The following is a 16,979-nucleotide window of genomic DNA, read 5'->3' as shown; positions in this document are numbered from 1 at the left end:
TAATTCATTAGATTTATTGATTTAAAATGGGTTAAAAGGCAGATTTTTTAAAATAAATAATATTAACAGAAGTGCTTCTAAAAGCTTCAACTGGCAGCCACCATCTTAAATAGGGTACCTCCATTTTCTCTCTCTCACACACAGGAAAGACTAGAATATCGCTTCTAAGAAAATGCCTATGATGATACCTTCTCATCTAAAAACAAAGGTAGTATACTTCTTGCTTCAGAAACAGATGCAAATTCAACCAGAATATCTATCAATCAACTCTAACTCACATGATTCACATTTTTTTAAAATTGAGCTATAGCCTTAGCTCTGAAGTATTTTTAACTTGTAAATCCTTACAACAATCTTGTCGGCTAGATCAGCATTATCCCTATATTACTGTTGGGTGACTGAAGTTGCGTTGCTTTTTGGAAGTTCCACTGAATCAAATCTTATCAGACGGATGGAAAATCTGAAGAGATATTTTGCTTAAACGAGCTTCAATTTAGCAGGTAAGATTTGATCTTCCCAAGGCTCAGCCACGGAACAACAAGAAAAGCTCTGGGAGCTCTTGGGGAATTAATAGGAACGTGATACGATCAAAATATGGGTCAGGCGAAAGTGTGGATGAGCACTTAGTGATTTTATGAGCTGTAACGAAAGATGGCCACAGCTATTGGACCAATGAAAGCAGAACTATAAAGTTACCAGCAGCAGGATATATATATCTCCACAGTAGGTGAATCGGTTCAGAGTGGCACACAGCCTACCTTGTGTACTCCTGATGGTTATGAGAGGAGCCACATTACATGCAAAGGTAATGAAATGAAGGCCAAATGTTGGCACCAAACCCTCCTGATCCAGGGATTAGAAGGGAGCTCGGGCAAACAGCCTTCCCTTCAAAAAAACCTCATAATATTATCTGTATGAGAAGGCAGAAGTCATCTCGTCTGAAAACAATGCAGAGTGGAGAATGGTCCATTGGGGCACTGCCCAACAAACCTCAGGCAGCTTTGTCTAGCCTACTTTCTTACTTGCACCTAGTCCAAGGGGTAGCATTCCTCCTCCTTAGTCTTACAGTTCCCCTTGCAGATCTCAGCATGGAGAAGGTTGAGGACAAAGCTAAAACTAGTTGACTGTGCCTTACATTGGCTCTAGCTCCACTGACCATTGCTTATACCCTGCTTTCTACCCAATGGGCATTAGACACCACTGGGAATTCAACACCCCTCAATTCTGGGTCCTTGTTTTCTCTTCTTGGGAGAGATCCTGTCTGAACAATAACTGAACATTTCAGGGTAGGAAACACTGAGGTGCAATAAAAGCATTTAAGATCAATATTTTTAGGAAAGGGCAGCATGCAGCAAAACGCTTCATTACTATATTCCCCCGTATCAACTATTGTTATTTTATTTGCTTAACAAATTTCTGTCCAGCTCTTTGGGTAGAAAAGAAACCTTGAGGAGTGGCTAGCAAAATTGAAAACATAAAATAATATAAAATCGCAGCAGCAAAGATGAAAACCAAAGTCCTAGATTAAACTGTATAAATCTAACATCTTAAAATTCCCGGGCAAATGAACTGTGCGCTGCAATGAGTAATGTAATGCACTGTTTGGGGATTGTGTTCAGTAAGGAAGGAGAGGGAAGAAAGTAAGTTACTGGGAGCAGGGAATGTTAAGGTAAGGGGGAGTGGGGAGTTGAAGGGAGCCTAGGAAGGTGGGTAGGAAATTTATGTTGGGATCCAAGCCATAATCAGTCAGAGGAATTGGCCACTCTCCAGGTGCCCGGCTTGATTCCTTGTTGACCTCCCCGTCAGCGACTCCCGGCAAGACAAGGCGAGGTCTCTATCGGCCGATCCTTCCCAACGTGAGAAGAACACAACCATCCCTCCTCCCTCATTCCCCAGGGAGGGGAGAGAGACAGACAGAAATGTATTTACATGCCTTTATTTCTGTCTTTCCAGCAGTGCAGAGGAAACATGTCTGCACCCTCTTTACAGCAATAGCAGAGAGGGAATAACTCCACCCATGTACTTCCAGTACAGGGTCATGTGACACTCTGAGCTAACATCCGGTGCTCAGAGCACATAATAGACTGTTCCTTGTTCCCACGGTACAGTCCCATAACATCAACATCCTGTTTGGCTTTCCAGCCATCTGGAGCACTCAGCAGCATTGCTCCTTTTTCGTAACAATTTATACAGTTGATCCTTGAAACAGGGAGAGGATGAGGGTGGGGATTAGAGGGGAGCAGGGCTGGCCGATGCATGAGGTAAGTTGAGATGATGACTGCCTCAGGTGGCAGGATCCACAGAGGCAGCAGATCCCAATGTCAATTTTTCTTCCACCTTCGTTCCGGATGTAGATCTTCCCTCACCCCTTCTTTTGCAGTAGGGAGGGGAGCGCCATTTTGGGGTCTGCCTCAGATGCCAAAATGTCTTGGGCTGGCCCTGGAGGGAGTAGCTGGTTGGGCGTGAATTTGGAAGACACGTCTGTTCATTCCTAGATCATCCAAAGCTGATAAGTAACAGATCATTGTTCTTCTGTCAAGTCCCAGACTTGAAGCTCACATTGCCTTAACCAAATCATGGTGATCTATTCACTCATAGCAATCAGGCAGCAAACCACAATGTTGTTTTTAACAACCTCTAGAAAAACCTGATTGCAAGGTTCTATGCAGAATATGACGGAATTAACCCGGTCCAAATGTCCCAACAATCCACTGCCCCATGAAGGGAAAAATAAACCCAGCCCAGAATGCCAAATTCTGAGCATTCCAAAACCACCAAGCTGACACTGTAGAGGACTAAATGGGGGGGGGGGGACAATATTCTCCTGAATTCCCCACACATCCGCCTGCCTGTTCTAGATAATAAACTGTAAATCAGAGAACTACCGCCCTATATCATTACTTAATGTGGATTACAAAATTTTTGCAGACATTTTGGCAAAAAGATTGAAGAGAGTTTTGGTGGGGGAGATTCATAAAGACCAAGCGGGCTTTCTTCCAGGAAGACATTTGTCAGACAATGTGAGAAACATAATAGATATTATGGAGTTGCTGGAAGTTAATATTAATACTAAGGCAGTATTAATATTTGTGGATGCGGAGAAAGCCTTTGACAATATTTCTTGGAGTTTTATGAAAAAAAATCTCCAAGGGATGGGGGTAGGCCAAGGTTTTGAGAATGGTATAGATGCAATTTACTCTGAACAAAAAGCAAAACTGATTGTAAATAATGTAGTAACAGAAGAATTTGCTATTGAAAAAGGGACACGACAGGGGTGCCCAATATCCCCATTACTCTTTATATCTGTCTTGGAGGTCTTATTAAACATGATCAGAGGGGACCAGCTGGTTAAAGGGATTCAGGTCGGAGCTAAACAATATAAACTGAGAGCGTTTGCAGATGATCTAGTACTAACTTTACAAGAGCCAGACACTAGTACGAGAAGAGTGTTAGAGCTAATACAAGTATTTGGTCAAGTAGCAGGATTTAAGTTGAACAAACAGAAAACGAAAGTATTGGATAAAAATCTAACAGTGGTTGAAAGAGAGAGGTTTCAGAGTGAAACTGGTTTAATGGTAGCAAAGAAGGTGAAATACCTGGGGATTAATTTGACATCTAAGAATGTGAATTTATTCAAAGACAACTATGAGAAATGTTGGTTAGAAGTTAAGAAAGATTTAGAAGTATGGTCAAATTTGAGACTTTCCTTGTTAGGCCGAATCGCTGTTATTAAGATGAATGTCTTGCCGAGAATGTTGTTCTTGTTTCAAACATTGCAGATTTTGGATAAAATGGATTGTTTCAAGAGGTGGCAAAAAGATATATCTAAATTTGTCTGGCAGGGCAAAAAGCCCAGAATAAAATTTAAGATACTAACTGATGCAAAAGAAAGAGGGGGGTTTGCCCTGCCGGACTTAAAGTTGTATTATGAATCAGCGGCTTTTTGCTGGCTGAAAAGTTGGCTGCTTCTTGAAAACACAGACATTTTGGATTTGGAAGGGTTCAATAACAGATTCGGCTGGCATGCATATATATGGTATGACAAGGTTAAAATTCATCAAGGTTTCAAAAACCATATTGTTAGGAAAGCATTATATAATGTTTGGATTCGGTATAAAGATTTGTTGGAAAACAAAACCCCCAGGTGGTTGTCACCAATGGAAGCTAAGGAAGTGAAAAAACTTAATATGGAACCCAAATGGCCAAAATATTGGGAAATTATAGAACATGAGGAGGGAAAAGTGAAATTGCAGAGCTATGAGAAATTGAAGTCAAAAGTAAGAGATTGGCTTCATTACTATCAGATAAATGAAGTTTTCAAACTGGACAGGAAAATTGGCTTCCAGGTGGAGAGGTCAAAATTAGAAACAGAGCTATTGGAACCCAATACTAAGAATCTGTCAAGAATGTATAACTTGCTGTTGAAATGGAATACACAGGATGAGACGCTTAAATCAGCTATGATTAAATGGGCACAAGACATTGGTCATAACATTATGTTTGCTGACTGGGAACAGTTATGGACCACCGGTATAAAGTTCACGGCATGTAATGCCTTAAGAGAGAACATTATGAAAATGATATATAGGTGGTACATGACCCCAGTCAAGCTGGCAAAAATTTACCATACGCCCAATAACAAATGTTGGAAATGTAAGGAAACTGAAGGTACCTTTTACCACCTTTGGTGGACGTGCCCTAGGATTAAGGTCTTCTGGGAAATGATTTATAATGAAATGAAAAAGGTGCTTAAATGCACTTTCGTGAAGAAACCAGAAGCTTTCCTCCTGGGCATGGTAGGTCAATTGGTGTCAAGGAAAGATAGGATGTTTTTTATGTATGCTACAACAGCAGCAAGAGTACTTTTAGCAAAGTATTGGAAGACACAAGAACTACCCACACTGGAAGAATGGCAGACCAAGGTGATCGACTACATGGGACTGGCGGAGATGACTGGCAGAATCCGTGACCAAGGGAAAGAGACGGTGGAAGAAGACTGGAAGAAATTTAAAGTTTATCTTAAGAATTGTTGTAAAATTAATGAATGTTAAAATGTCTTGGGTAATGCAAAATAGAATTGCAGTGACAAACAATTGGACAAGAAAAAAAGAGTTAAAGAAAGTGCTATAAGAAATTGAAATTAGGGGTTGCTGGAATGATTTAAAACAGGGATGCAGAAAGGGGAGGTATGGGGAAGTCGCTGAAAGAAGGTTTTAGGAAAGAAAGGTCAAGAAATTATACGTGTTTATATGTTTGTTTGTCTATGTATTGTGTTGTATTGTCTTTTAATATGTGTTGAAAAACCAATAAAAAATTTATAAAAAAAAAAAATAAACTGTAAATCAGAAAGGACCCAGAGCATCCAGTATATTGATATACTGCTTAGGACTATACGGAATGGTGTGGGATTTTAAGAAATCTCTGGAGAACCAACCTTTCACAGACTGTCCAGGGGCAGTAAATTGTGGATTTGAAGAGAGAAGCTAGCTTGAACATCTTGGTCCAAAGTTACACCCCATGGGGGATGCCATTTCCACTTTGTATTAGGAGGGGACAATTAGTCAACACAACGTTACAATGAGATGTTTACAGCACTATATATGAATTTATCAGGCCTATACTCAAGTTAAAGCAATGGTGAAAACTGATATTTGGCCCCAACTAAGCCAGAGTAGGGATGTGGGTGGCGCTGTGGTCTAAACCACTGAGCCTAGGGCTTGCCGATCAGATGGTCGGCGGTTCAAATACCTGTGACGGGGTGAGCTCCTGTTGCTCAGTCCCAGCTCCTGCCAACCTAGCAGTTCAAAAGCATGTCAAAGTGCAAGTAGATAAATAGGTAAACGGTAGCCAGAAGGTAAACGGCATTTCTGTGTGCTGCTCTGGTTCGCCAGAAGCGGCTTAGTCATGCTAAGTCATGACCCGAAAAAACTGTCTGCGGACAAACGTCGGCTCCCTTGGCCAGTAAAGCGAGATGAGCGCTGCAACCCCAGAGTTGTTGCGACTGGACTTAACTGTCAGGGGTCCTTTACCTTTACCTTTAAGCCAGAGTTAATCATGAGTATGGGTGTCACTGAAACTTGTATTTCCTAGTGAAGTCACCGAAGAAAAGTACCTCAGAAATATGAACCTTGGAAGCTTGTAATGCAGCCTCAGATATGATCCAAGCATGATGACCTCATAATTTAACCGTTGCCAACCTGGTGCCCTCAAGATCATCCCCAGCCAGTACACCATCCTGGGGCTGATGGGAGTTGTAGTCGAAAACACCTGGAGGGTACCAGGTTGATGTAAGCTGTCATCATTATTTTACGGGCTGGATTTCCTGTGAGCTGGAGAAGCATTCTGTCTTCCGTCACACATATGCAATACACAACCTCCTTTATCTATTCAACCCCAAGCTCTTTCTTCCAACTCAGGATGTCCCTGCCTCCCTCTTACAAACCTGACCACTGCTGGCATTCAAGCAGCAAGCAGGAAGGAAAGAAGGCTGGGAAGTGTCTCCACTTATGCCTGGTGCTTTTGCCATGTGACCCGCCAGTGAGCAGCCCTGGGAAATGTAATTGTGATAAGGGCTATTGACACCCACACCCAGCTTGGCTCACCCCAAGGAGGATAGGTTTGTTCCATCTCTAGATATGTAAGGCCCTATCAACACTATATATTTAAAGCATTGTCATACAACTTGTAAGCTGCCATAGAATACTACCCAAAGAATCCTGAGAACTGCAGTTTGTCAAGAATTGTTAGGAGACCCCTATTGCCTTCAGAGAGCTACAATTTCCAGTTGTTTAACAATCAATCCTTCCTCCCAGGGAATTGTGGCTCTATGAGGGTTTCCCAACAGTACTCAGCATCCATAACAAACTACAGCCCTCAGTGTTCTTTGGGTAGCGCTATGACTGATTAAAGTGGTATGATCCTGCTTTAAATGTATAATGCAGATGGGGCCCAATAAAACCACTAGAATGTGTTTGACTCAACCCCTCTTTATACATTGGTACTTATCTGCTCTTTATACTTTACTGCATGCATGCCGCCCCCCATGGCTTCAGCAAATAAAAAAAGAAAATATATATATTCGAATTAATCTTTCCCAGTTTCCAAGCCTCTCTTACACCAGCTACTCTGGACGGAACGATATGCAAACTAGATCTTTCCTACTGTATATCTTAATTGGCTTCATTTTACATAATTTAGCAGGCATTAAAACAAATCTGGTGTATAATGATGCAGCCAGAGCAGGTGCGGTTTGTTTGTTTATTTATTTTATTTTTTAAGAGAAGCAGCCAGATGCTGTTTTGAGATCTGTATTTTGCTCTGTGTTTTGGGTATTGATATGGTTCAAAGTGAAAACCTCAGCATCTGGTCCCCCTAATATAAGGGGTGGGTAACCGTTTTCAGGCCAAGAGACACACATTGACCCATGGTCAACCCTCTGGGGAGTTGCATCTCAAAATTGGTGTGGCCAAATGACCTCCATAATCCCAGAGAGACTTGTTATTAATATAACATACCTGAATAGTTTCTTTTTCCTGTTTCTTTTAGGGGGAGGAGAGCTTCTGGGTGGTGGACGATATTGAGGCAGTATAAAAAAAATGAAAACAAATAAATAAAACAAATAATAGGGCAAGATTTGGACCTGGAAAGTTTCAGTTTAAATTTTTAATCAGCAGACCCTCCCAGTGTCCCTGTTTTCCAGGGACAGACTTGAATTTACAGCAGATGTCCCTGTTTCTTATTTGATCCTGGAATGTACTGCTTTTCTTTAAGACGTCCTTATTTTCAGTGGAGAAATGGTGGAGGGTATGGAGTTATGCAACCCCTCAAACCAGGGAGATAAGTGACTATACAACTTTTAGAAGACATCTGAAGGCAGCCCAGTATAGGGAAGTTTTTTTAAAATGTTCTCATTAGGCTACTATGCTGTGCATAAGATAGGATAACCATTCCCCTTGCCCTGATCCATAGGAATTGGTGGAAATGTATTCTATAATGTTCTTAGGAAGCTGCTAGTGGTGTGTCATTGATCAGAGCTACACACACGTCTACTCAGTAGCAAGTCCTGCTGAGTTCAATAGGTAAGTGTGCATAGGATTACAGCCCAAGTGATTTTAAGGAGTTGTTGATTTATGATTACGTTTATAACCTGCCTTTTTGTATTCTGATGTCTTTTTGGCACTTATTGAAAACCTTCTTTTTCCAACAAGCCTTTTAAGCTGAGGTTTTCCTTGGTCTTCATCTGTATTAGAAATGCTTTTCATACGGTTTTATTGTTTTCTCACTTTGTTTGCCACCATGGGCTCTGTTGGGAGGGAGGGTGGAATATAAATTTAATGAATAACTAAAGAAATAAATGAGAGAGAGAGAGAGAGTCATTCTGCTATGGACATCTTTTGCAGCAAGGAACCTCTTTTGCAAGAAAACTGTCAAACTTTCCTGCAGGCTGCAGGATTGTTTATTCCTGGTTAGTATTTACTACTACACCGTGTTGTAGCTCATGTTTCAGTTTAATTTTCAAGAGCCCTGCCAAAGATGCTGAGGGCAAAACAAGTCCCCAGCCCACCTGCTGCTACATGCATCTCTTATTACTGAAATTTGCTGTGCTATTTTTATCGTACTTTGCAGCTTGGCCAAACAGTGGTAGGTGGCTGTAGGTGGCTCCTTTTCGGTCTCTGGCTTGATGGCTTAAACAACTAAGATTTGGAAGATGATGGGATTTGGCTGGTTTTCATAGTTGCTTTTTAAGATCTTGTACGAGGACAAGAAAAATGCATCTGTTTACTTGGGCATCATTAATGCCTTACAGAAAATTCAAGGGGCAGCAGGAGAGGGAGAGAAATGGAAGAACTTTTTCAGAATCAGGATCCGGAGAAAATGATAATGATGATAATAATAATAATAATGCCAAAAACATCCCTTTGTACACTGAGATCCAGCACCGAGGGCCTTCTGGCGGTTCCCTCATTGCGAGATGTGAGGTTACAGGGAACCAGACAGAGGGCCTTCTTGGTAGTGGCACCCGCCCTCCCATCAGATGTGAAGGAAATAAGCAGCTATCTTATCTTTAAAAGACATCTGAAGGCAGCCCTGTTTAGGGAAGTTTTTAATATTTGATGCTGTATTGTTTTTAACACTCGATTGGAGACTCAGCCAGATGCGCAGGGTATAAATAATAAATTATTATTATTATTATTATTATTATTATTATTATTATTATTATTATTTGTCGATTTGTAACTGCAGTCACAAAGCTATGCTGCCTCTATGCAGATACATCCTGCAATGGCGAACAAGTCATATTCAAATGCTCGATTTTCATACCAGTATGTAACAATCTTTAAATACTGAAATTTGAGATTTGAATTTCAAGATTTGATAGTAAAATATGAGATTGTGAAGGATCATTCAGCTTTGGGTTGGATTTAAGCTTTTGTTATTTGTGTTAATTTTCAGCTTATTGACATGAGTTTAAATTGCCCCCTCCATTTGGGCTGGCTTTAAAAAGACTTAGTGTGAACCAAATGCCCCAAATGAGAGCGTTTCTCTCTCACACTGTTTTGAGTATCATGTGCTGCTTTTGAAATGTGGTAACATTTCAAGAAACATTTGTAAGTGGAAAGCCTGTTTCTATGCAACAATCCTGCCCTTTGAAAGGCCCCTAAATTGTTTAACCACGATATCTCCTCTCTCAGTTGGAACTTAATTTCATACCCGTTTATTAACTATCTAATTGCTAGTGAGCAAAATACATATGCATGGTAGTAATGGCTGTTTGCACTCTTTAGACTACAAAAACCATGAAGCAGGGTGACTGTGTACAAATACACTTGCAGGGAAATTCTAAGACCTCAGTGGCATTAGAAGTACTGAAAGGTTATTCTGAGAAGAAACAGCCTACTTTACAAGTCAACAGTACTACTTTAAGTGTGACTTGTGGTTAAGCCATAAAAAATATGGCTTTGAGTAGGTTTCATTGGTATAAAATCAACAAGGCTAAAATTAGGTTCCTGAATACTGGACATGAGAATTGTGGCTGATCCTACACATATTGACAGACTGCCAAGTTAGCACTGCTGCTGGTATCAAATTGCACCTGGGTCAATCCTGCTTCTGCCCTGTAAACACTTAACAGCTGAAGTGGCAAGAGGGCTGGGAAAGACATATCAGCTACAGGCACCCCCAAACTCGCCCCTCCAGATGTTTTGGGACTACAACTCCCATCATCCCTAGCTAACAGGACCAGTGGTCAGGGATGATGGGAATTGTAGTCCCAAAAACATCTGGAGGGCCGAGTTTGGGGATGCCTTATATAGCATATCTGTGTGCCACAGACTTAAATTTGTTTAACAATCATTTCATTTCCCTAGGAAATCTGAAGAACTATAATTCTGAGAGGGTAGGAATATCTGATAAGGAATTCTTCAGCACTCTTGCAAAACTACAGTTCCCAATTTTTGGGGGGTTAATCCCAAGCAGCTAAACTTCTATAATACCAATATATGCTTGTAACACAGATCTGCCACTAGGTAACATCTTTTTTTTTGCTGTGCTGGTTAGCAATTTTTGTGTGGGATTTCTTTTCTCCTTTTCTGATCCTGCCCTTCTGCTTGACAATAGAACTTTAGAAGAACTGCAAAAGAAGTTTATGCCTGAATCAGCTTTCCCCTGAGAAAACCTGGAAGAAGGGAAGAGACATTTCTGAATCTAGGTAGACAGTGCTAAAAATGCTGGTCTGCATCGACTCTAATTGCTCATCTGCAGCTTTGTTGGTATGTATGAGACAAAACAACAAAAATCATATGCATTTCTATAGCAATTTGCTGATTGCTCAAAGTGTTTTGCCAACACTTTCCCAGGAATCATTAAATGACTCTGTGGGCCAATAATATCAAACAACCTACTCGGAATAGGGACATAGGCTTGGCTAATCCCCCATTCGTGAGTTCAGAGTAATCTGAGATTTGAACTCTTAAACTTGGATGTGTCTGCAGAGATGCACCCCACCATGGAGGGGTGATTGCCTTAGCAAGGAGTGGTTGGTAGCTCTCTGTTCCTCAGGCAGGCCCCAAAAGGTAAACCTAGTCAAAATCAGCACCTTGGAGAGAGCTCAAGGTGAGAATTCTCAAGACCACAGAGATTGCTACAGATAGACACCCAACTTTTCTCAGTGTGATCCTGAAGCAACTGGCTGAGTTTTAGAGCATGGCTAGGTAGCCATTGCCTGGAAGCTGCTGGTTCAAGTCTCATGGCCTTCTGCAGTTGTTGGATCCTTCAAGGTTTCCAGCTGTGATGATCACTCCTCTGGGTTCTCTTGATCTCCCTAAGAGTCCGTGGTCAAGCCACCACAATCTGCCAGCATAATCATCTTTTTGGAGCTCAAGATTCTGGGGTCCATGGCCTCACATGGGATGGACCAGGGAGTGGGTCTATTTCTTCTTCGGAGCTGAAGTTGCTGGAGGAGTGCTGATCCAGGGCTATCATTGGATCTTAAGTTCCTCCTGCATTCATTGGAGCCCCCCCTTCCATATACAAAGCACCCAGAGCCCCAGGAGCAGATGAGGGGCTGCGGAGTATTGTAGAGTGAAGGATGTGTTGAGAAAGCCCCATTCTGTGAATGTGGAGGGAAGCCACACTGTGCTACCTCTCTGCCACGGAACTGTGATTATCTGTTTGGGGAACTCTTGCCAGCAACTTCAGGCTCCAGCTGGCTGAAAAACAGCTGTTTCATCAACAGAACGACAAGCCATTTCTTCTAAATCAGCAGCCAAGGCTAGAGGATGAGAAATTTAATTGAAAATTTCTTTCACATACAACAATCAATAGTTCCACATTGTGAAAGCTGTTGCAGAGATAAATCATCCTCTGCTTCATCTTTTATTACAGTCACGGTGTAGTCAATTAAATATTTTTTAAAAAATAAATAAAACAAAAAGCTTTGCAGCTTATCATAGTGTTGGCTCAGTACTTGTCCCATACTAGAAGGCAGGAACTGAGAAAGTAAATAGAGTGGATATGGGTATCTCTTTTTACAGGCCCCAGTACAATATCTGCTGTGAACATTGGCCTTCTAGCATCACCACCTGCAGAGCTACCTGACCTGGAAAGACAGGGGAGCATTGTGGGATGTAGTTGTGGCTGTATAGGTACAGAATGGGGAGATGCACGCTCAACATGAATAAACCACCCCTCAAAACTCCTACCTGGATGCACCCAAACAGGCAACGTGGTACTCTTGACTGCTGTTGAATTTTGTCAAAAACCCAGTTATAAGTGGAAATTGTAACAGTGCTACTGGAGAATAGTTTCTCAAAAAAAAACAACAACCCATGATGTGGAGCAACTGAGTATAAATTCACATGCACAGAAAATCAGAGAGCTCAATGAATGGGGGAAACTGTTTGCATTGTGAAAGGGGAAGTGGCTCCATTTCCTTTGTTACTCTACGGTTGCCCTGGCTGATGGGAGTTGTAGTCCAAAACAACTGGAGGGCATCGGATTGCTGAGAACTGCCTTGTAGTAACTTGATACAACTAGCTCAGTATTTTTAAACTACCGTATTTTTCGCCCCATAGGGCGCACCGGCCCATAGGACGCACCTAGTTTTTTTGGGGGGGAAATAAAGAAAAAAAATTTATTTTCCCCTAGGTGCGGGGCTGGGGCGGGGGAAGCTGGAGCTTCCCCCAACCCCAGCCCCCAGAACAGGCTGCTATCCGCAAGCCGTGGGAGAGCTGCGCGACTAGTGGAGAGCTGCGCGAAGCCGGAAGCCTGGGGCATGCTGAGCTCAGCGCGCCCCAGCTTCGTGGTGCAGGCAGCTCTCCGCAAGCGGATAGCTTCCTAAAGCCTGGAGAGTGAGAGGGGTCGGTCCGCACCGACCCCCCTTGCTCTCCAGGTTTCAGCGAAAGCCTTCATTCGCCCCATAGGACGCACACACATTTCCCCTTCATTTTTGGAGGGGGAAAAATGTGTCCTATAGGGCGAAAAATGTGGTAACTGGCAGCAATCCTCAAGGTGTTCAGGATGGGATTTCAGGCAACTCTACCTGGAGATGCCGAACATTGAATCTGGGGCATGCAAAGCATGTACTCTACTACTGAACTATGGTCCATATGTTGCATCTCTCCTCCATGGTCTGGGATTTGTATTTTCACAGTTCTAGACAACTGCTGCAGATCATTATTCTGAGTCTCCAGTTCAGGGAATTTTCCTTTTCTCCCACGCCCACTTCCTCCCCTGCATTCTGCACAGTCTGAGGAGCACAGGTGAATTTAAATCTTTTACAATGTTCAGATCCTTAATGCTGCCTATAACTCTTTGGTGCAATCCATCAGATATGCTGTTTGTATATATTCTAGAATAATTAATGCAGCTTCAAAAGTGCAGAGAAACAGCCAATTTGCACATCAGACCAGGATAAGCAAAGGCGGAATGCATTTGCATAATGGCTACCACTTGGCTAGATTTAATGTTGGCTCTGAATACCAACAGCCTATTAATGATCCTATTCCTGAAGCTGCTGCTGAAAACCGAATGGGTCTGGAGTCTCATCTGAACATAATTAAAGACCCTTGGAGAAAAATATTAGGGCATACCAGCAACCCCTTCCTTCTCTGAGCACTTCCCACTTAGAATATGTGAACATTTTTGGGAAACATCAGTGACGGGTGAAGCTCTTTGGCTTGATTTGAAATCAGCTTTGTAATTTTGAGGTTTGTTGGTCAGCGTTTTGTGTGTGTGCATGTGTGTGGGGGCCTTCCGTTTTCCTTTCTGAGAGTTCTATGCTGGCATGTAGTATCAGTATTATAGAATCATAGAATTGTATAGCTAGAAGGAACCACAAGGGCCATCTAGTCCAACTTCCTGCAATGCAGGAATCTTCCAAGCACAATTCAAAGTGTTGGTGTTGGTCTTTAATGCCCTAAACGACCTTGGCCCAGTAGACCTGAAGGAGCGTCTCCACCCCCATCATTCTGCCCAGATACTGAGGTCCACTACCGAGGGCCTTCTGGCCGTTCCCTCACTGCGAGAAGCAAAGCTACAGAGAACCAGGCAGAGGGCCTTCTCGGTAGTGGCACCCGCCCTGTGGAACGCCCTCCCATCAGATGTCAAAGAGATAAACAACTACCTGACATTTAGAAGACATCTGAAGGCAGCCCTGTTCAGGGATGTTTTTAATGTGTGACATTTTTATGTATTTTTAATCTTTGTTGGAAGCCGCCCAGAGTGGCTGGGGAAACCCAGGCAGATGGACGGGGTACAAATAATAAATTATTATTATTATTATTATTATTATTATTATTATTATTATTATGCCCCATGTGGGGCTTGAACCTACAATCCTAGGATCAAGAGTCTCATGCTCTACCAACTGAGCTATCCCATCAATACTGACTGAAGTCAGTCCCATAGGAGCATTCAGTTTATGCTCTAGTAGTAGACCAGAGCGAGAAGGTTCTCTCTCAGGTCCACTCCCAGTCCCTGCACCCCTGCCAAGGTCAGCTGGCTAATCCAGTTAGCTCCTGGGAAGGGCCCTGTGTTGCAGAGCCCATGGGGCATGCAGAATCTTATCCAGCTCTTGCTCTGAAAGATATCTCTAAATCCCTCATCTGGTTGTTTCAGCTTGATTTGTTGTGGAGGAAGTCTAGACAAATCATGCCTTTAGAGAAATGAAGGGGAGACACACGTCTTCTTGAGAATGAACGTATTTTTTTTTTTGCAGCAGCAGCAGCAGCAGCAGACAAGCTCCTTCCATTTTCACACGAGAAGTCGGATCTATCATTTCCTTTAAGTGCTCTCTCTTTCACCGCAGCACAATGGTGTATAATTTCTAATGATGGGCATGAATAAAAGTATGAAATGAAAACTCTGCGGTGCCCCGGAAGAACTTTTTGAAGACCAATTTAAGCATTGTAGATGGACACTTTCAGAAGGCATTGTCCCTGATGGAAAAGGGGAAATACCCAAAAATCAGCCAGAGATAGCTAATAAACTAAAAGCTGTAGCGCTCGTGTGCAGAGCCCAGAGAGTTCACAGACAGCAACCAGCTTCAACAAAGGTTGAAAGCGAATGGAAACTTTTCAAGCTTGAGCACCCAACCCCAACTACTCATCCAGGTTCTATCCTCTTGTAAAAAATGACGAAGATACTGTTTAAATTGTAATGGGTTGTATTCAACTATATCCTACTTGGATTAGACCCATTGAAGTGAATGTGTTGAATAGTGGGAAAGATGGACGAAGAACACAGCTCTGTTGGATTCACAGCTCTTTATTGCAGCAGTTAGAACTGCTCCTGGAATCAGACTGACTGCAGCCTGGCTAGCTGCTTTATATAATACTAAGTAACTTGAAACAGTAACAACTCACAACCAGCTAACCAATCAGGAGCGACAGCTTTCAATCCTTCATTTACATACTGGTGGTCCTGAGTGAGAACTGCCACTAATCTTAATACATAACAGAGAACTGCCACTAATCTTAATACATAACAGAATGAACCTAAGTTGGTAATACCTATTAACTTCAATGGGTCTACTCTGAGCAGGTGTGGTGTTGCTTACCACCCTCTGTTTTTAACAATGTACATGAGGTGCCTTGGAAGGGTTTGCCCTAAGTGAAATCATTGACATACTGGAAATGAGTAATATTTGGGGGCAGGATTAGCAATTACTTTAAATACGTTCTAGAGATTGCCCCCCCTGCATAATGGTAGGGGGTTGCCTCTTTCAGGTACTTCATATTTCCAGGTAGCATGCAAGTGAGACAAAGACCAGCTTTATACCATTTGCTTATTATCACACAGTGGTTACAGCTTATTTACAAAGACAGAAGAGGTCTGCTGGAGAATAAGACAGTAGCTTCCCTGTGAGTCAGCCCCATTTAATTCAATGGCACTCATTTCTGAGTCAACGGTGATAGGATTGCCCTATAAATGTTCTTTCTGAGGTTGACGAACAAATGCTGGAGGCCAGGCCTCCATGCGTTAAGCATGGAGCTTAAGTTCATTGGAGGCTTGAACATTTTTCTTTTGCCTGACTGTAAAAATAAAATAAAATTCAAAACCAAAGGGGGAGAATCAACTAATGTGGAGAAGCCAGTGTGCGCTATAAAACAGGATTATCGGTTTGCAACAGATGTCACCGAGATAGCGGAACATATCCCTGAAGCAGATGCCTTATTATTGCAAAGACCTTTCTCTGAAGCGATCTTAGCAATAGGGTACTTCTTAAGATCAGGAAATACTTTCTGGAACAGCATATTTTAAAAAACCCCTGAATGAATCAAGTAAGCTGAACTGAGTAAAGGATGATTAATGGAGGAAGACCTTATTTGCACTACATGTAACTTTTGATAGGAAAAAAAGTATGCTTACTACACATTCAGTCTGTATGCAACCATGATCCCATGCATATTCATATGCAAGTCATCGCCATTAGTCCTGTGGTGCATACTTCCAAGGATGCATGCATATAGAGCTGTGGCTTTATGGCAGACCTCTGGTGTCAAGGTTGATCGCTTGATTAATAGTATTTGATGGCTGGCGGCTATTAGATATAAGATGCCCTACTGGTTTTTTGGATGGGTGCCAAAGGGAATAGCTAAGCAAATCCCTTCTGCTTGGTAGCTGATTTCTGATCTTCCTGGTAGCTGATATTATTGTTGATCGTAATTTCATGTGGCTCAGTTGCATTGTATTAACTATTTTGTGGAATAGGTACCCTACACGGATATTGGTTGACATAAAGCAGAATAGAAATATTTTACAAAATATGAAATATGAAATTTGATTTCAGCTAGGGAAGGAGGAAAGAGGAAGGAGGAAGAAGTTACCCTTTAGTGCAGGCTTCCTCAACCTCAGCCCTCCAGGTGTTTTTGGCCTACAACTCGCATGATCCCTAGCTAGCAGGACCAGTGGTCAGGGATGATGGGAATTGTAGTCTCAAAACATCTGGAGGACTGAGGTTGTAGAAGCCTGCTTTAGTG

At 42.2% G+C, this 16,979-nt stretch overlaps 1 long non-coding RNA gene across 3 annotated transcripts in view; it reads left to right on the top strand.

Moving 5' to 3' along the window:
- LOC310742556 overlaps window positions 1-16,979 on the top strand; it is a 68,043-nt gene that overhangs the window by 4,784 nt on the left and 46,280 nt on the right. Inside the window, exons 1-3 of one of the 3 annotated variants that reach the window (XR_014538551.1) lie at window positions 394-500; window positions 8,400-8,464; window positions 10,618-12,546. This is a non-coding gene — a long non-coding RNA (uncharacterized lncRNA). Of the gene's footprint in view, window positions 1-366; window positions 501-8,399; window positions 8,465-10,617; window positions 12,547-16,979 lie in introns of those variants that run through there. The other 2 variants (XR_014538550.1, XR_014538549.1) reach the window with 2 other exon arrangements.

The sequence above is a fragment of the Podarcis filfolensis genome (assembly GCF_964270895.1).
Source record: "Podarcis filfolensis genome assembly, chromosome: 9".
NCBI classification, from domain to species: domain Eukaryota; kingdom Metazoa; phylum Chordata; class Lepidosauria; order Squamata; family Lacertidae; genus Podarcis; species Podarcis filfolensis.
This window is presented reverse-complemented; position numbering and strand designations above follow the sequence as displayed.